The sequence below is a fragment of the Convolutriloba macropyga genome, unplaced genomic scaffold, assembly GCF_964194025.1.
Source record: "Convolutriloba macropyga unplaced genomic scaffold, txConMacr16.3 SCAFFOLD_1899, whole genome shotgun sequence".
Lineage (NCBI taxonomy): Eukaryota > Metazoa > Xenacoelomorpha > Acoela > Convolutidae > Convolutriloba > Convolutriloba macropyga.
This window is the reverse complement of record NW_027450011.1, coordinates 32,830-36,847: the sequence shown is the minus strand read 5'-3', so window position 1 is coordinate 36,847 and position 4,018 is coordinate 32,830.

The following is a 4,018-nucleotide window of genomic DNA, read 5'->3' as shown; positions in this document are numbered from 1 at the left end:
AAGCTCTACGCTAAATTCAACGCAAATTATGTAAGACCTAAGCTAAATTCAACGCACAATTTGTAAGATTTGCGCTAAATTCAACGCAATCAACGCAAATTTCTGTGAGAAAATTGCGGTGATTTTGCCGACTTGTCAACGCTAGTTACCGCTGATCCTACATAAATTTGGCAAAAATCCTCAGCCCAGGCAATTGTTCGAAAGAATGCCTCCTATCTCCTTTACCAAACAAAACTATACTCACGCATGCGCGCACACAAACAAACACAGCCACCTACAAGTACACACACACACACACATATTTATATATATATATATAAAATATATATATATATATATATATATATATATATATATATATAAAACAAATTACAATAAACTGAACTTTGGTTCTATCAAAGCGTGTTTTAAACAAAAAATTAACAATTTTCGGAAAGGAGTTAAAATTGGAGTATTTGATTGCATCAATTAGGTGTTCAATCGCTTTAGCTGATTGGGTATTCGCGAACGACACCCAATTTGCTATTTCTTGACTCATTGCACGCACTTCTCTAATAAAAGCTTTCCCTTCTTATTACAATATTCCTCAAATAAAGCCAAACATAAGTGGTCTCCCACCTCATGAGGTGAGGCAAAAAATTAAGGTTCAGTCACTTTAATTGAACAATATAGCTTCATTGGTTTAAAAAAAAGAACACAACATGTGACACAACATAAAACAAATTACAATAAACTTAACTTTGGTTCTATCAAAGCGTGGTTTAAACAAAAAATTAACCATTTACGGAAAGGAGTTAAAATTGGAGTATTTGATTGCATCAATTAGGTGTTCAATCGCTGTAGCTGATTGGGTATTCGCGAACGACACCTAATTTTCTATTTATTGACTCATTGCACGCACTTCTCTAATAAAAGCTTTCCCTTCTTATTACAATATTCCACAAATAAAGCCAAACATAGGTGGTCTCCCACCTCATGAGGTGAGGCAAAAAATTAAGGTTCAGTCACTTTAATTGAACATTATAGCTTCTTTGGTTTAAAAAAATAACACAACATGTGACACTCCAATTGTCATTTGTGGCTTAAAATCGCGCATCCATTGCAATCAAATTTGTGGCTCTTCCACGCATGGGTTCTTTGATACAAGCTCTGTGAAGCAATTGAATGGGCTGCATACCTCTGTTATTGGCTACAAAAACTATTTTTAAATGTTTTTCTTATTGCTTCATTAAATTCACTGAAAGTTTCTCGATACGAAGTTTTTGCCCATCTCATACGGCGTTAAAATTGGGCAAAATTTTTGCTGGGAGTCCTACGGCATTAAAATTGGGCAAATACACATCGCCTGGTCTTGAATTATTTTCTGGCAGAATAAATTTCTGCTTGCAAAGAGGAGAAAGATTGGCCCACGTGCGAGTTGCCAATATTGCATTTCGCACTCTATTAGGACGCGAAATGATGTGGCCTTAAAAATGACATAATACCGCATGATCCCCTAAAATGTTGTAAATCCCTGTTTAACGATATGAGCATATCTTTTATTAAGTACAACGGAATTCTCGGGATTTCAATGCAAATCGAATTTTTATGGTCTGAAGATGTAAACTAAGAGCAGTGATGGAAAGGGTGGACAACCAGGCTCCTGATTGAGGCAGGGACAAATATAACCTTCCAGTTTTTTCACTGGTTTTTAACTGGCTGTCAAGAAGGTTACTTGGAGACGTAATATCAAGAAGTTTGTGGATTTGTTCTTGAGTCAATTGAAGAAGACCCAACTCTTCAATTTTTCCGACAAAGCCGTTTCATTTCTTTCGTTCGTTAGGTTTACGCCAGTGATTTGTTCAACTAAATCTGGCGACTGAAAGAGGGAGCCAACATATGCAACCTTGACTATGTGTAAAGACCAACGGTTTCAGCTCCTGTTGTCCTAATTAGAACGCATGTCTGGTCCTATGAGGTTAATGCTGATGACTGAGCCCAGCATTTTTTCAAAGCCGTTCGCTGGAGGAGCCAAGAATTTCAAATAAATTCTCAAGTTTGCTCACCCGTTTTTAAAAACAAGATGCAATAAAATTGGGTGCTTCAATTTTTGCGACCAGGAAATCGATTGCAGTTTGGCTGTTTCCTCAAAACTTCCATTCAACTGCTTCCATCTTCGTTGTGGACCACAATTCGGACTTGTTTCCTCCGAGCTCCAGTCCACACTTCCATCCATAATATCTCAGAAATTCGAATGCTTCACAAAACTCCTCTTGAGTTCCTGCTATGATACCATCGTCTAGGTACCACGAGTTCGGAATAAACTTTGACAAATTGTTGGCAAAATTTTCAAGAAAAACCAAAGCTCTAAGGAAAACAAATGTGGACCAAGGAGTCTCCCTGTTGGACTCGTTCTTTACTTCGAGAGTGCTTGCTATGTTAAGAGTAGCAAAAAAGAAAAACAAAGCTGAAACAGCTCAAAACGCTTCTTCTCTTAATGTAATCGAAAGATCTTTTGAAGAAAACTTGAAGCAAACCTGCATATACAGCTTTCATAACGCTTAGAAGGTTCGTTTTATTACATGTACAGTTCTCTCAGGAGCGCATTTAACCTGCTCTGCCCAGTTGTTCTGAGCAGAACAGTTTAACAGCTTCAGATTTGGCTACATGTACAACGAAATCGGTAGTGAGACGCCGCGAAAGTTCTCGTACGTTCATCGGGTGGACACCTCTCATTGCTTTTTTTTAGCGCTGTATGCGAGGCAAAGCAGAAGGTGGGAGCAATGACACTGGGGATCTGCGTTCTTTTAGATAAAGTTTTTAGTTTTATGACACTTGGGTTAAACTTTTTTCCGGTCGGTTTCTGCGAATGTAACAGCATAAGGAAACTGCTTATGATATTTTTAGAGGGACCAGCTAATGTAGAATTGGAGAAAGATTTCAATTGAATAAAGTTAGAAGCTTCGTTGCACTGGTATGCTTGCATACTGCGATCATATGTTGCGATCGGCTGCTTTTCTTTTTATGGTTCCGACCTGTTCACCTGTTTTAGCGTTTCTTTATTATTTGGGGTCACATCACCCGATGACAAATTTGTTCCTATAGACGCAAGTATTTGCGCCCGCTGCAAGTGTCTCCATCGGATCATTAGTGGTTTTCCTCGCCTGTTCTTTTGAATTCGCCTCGAATCATAGCCCAGCATAGTCATTATTTGTCACTTACTAAAATCTACCCTGGATAAGCTGCTCTTGCTGTTGATTTTGTTTTTTTCTCTACTCGGCTCAAAACTTGCAGATTGCATTTGCTCATTGCATACAGCTTTTTACAATTTTTGAGGGAACCTGGCTGAAACAAACAATTCTCGGTGATAAGTGTTAGCATTTTTGACCGTCTCAGCGGACACTTTACAGGCAAATAGCGGAGGGTAAGTATTCTTTTCTTGCAATTTTTTTAACGTCAAGAGCATTTGCACCAAAATTGGTTTCATTGCTATTTGTTGCAGAGACTAGCTCGTTAATGTGGGATACAGTACTCGGGGATTTTTCTACTTGTTTACAATAGACCACTGAAAAAACCCAAACTGATTTAGAGCAAACCCATTCGTCGAAGTTTGGGCCTCAGTTCACGTATTGTATTTGTGTTTTGTTTGATTGATGGTGGAGAACAAGTATTTATATAGATTGATTTTTTTTAAAAAATCAGGGTAATAAATAATTGTATCTGTGGGAACTCGAAAACGTAATTTAAAATGATTAAATTCGATGATTAAATTCTACATATACATACACACAAACACAAACTAAGCTTCTATTTAGATTGAAAGTTGATGCTAAGTGCTTTCTGCTACGACTGAACAGAGATGCTCTAAAGAAAAATTCCAAAAGTTGAAAATATATTTTCGGGTCGTAACAAAAATAATATGGGCGTTTTTTAACTTACGTTTGAGAACTTTTAAAACCACATGTTATGTTTACGTGTTACGGTTTATCTATAAGTTAAAAACTAACACTGTTATTGATTGCTTGTTTATCTTTTTTAG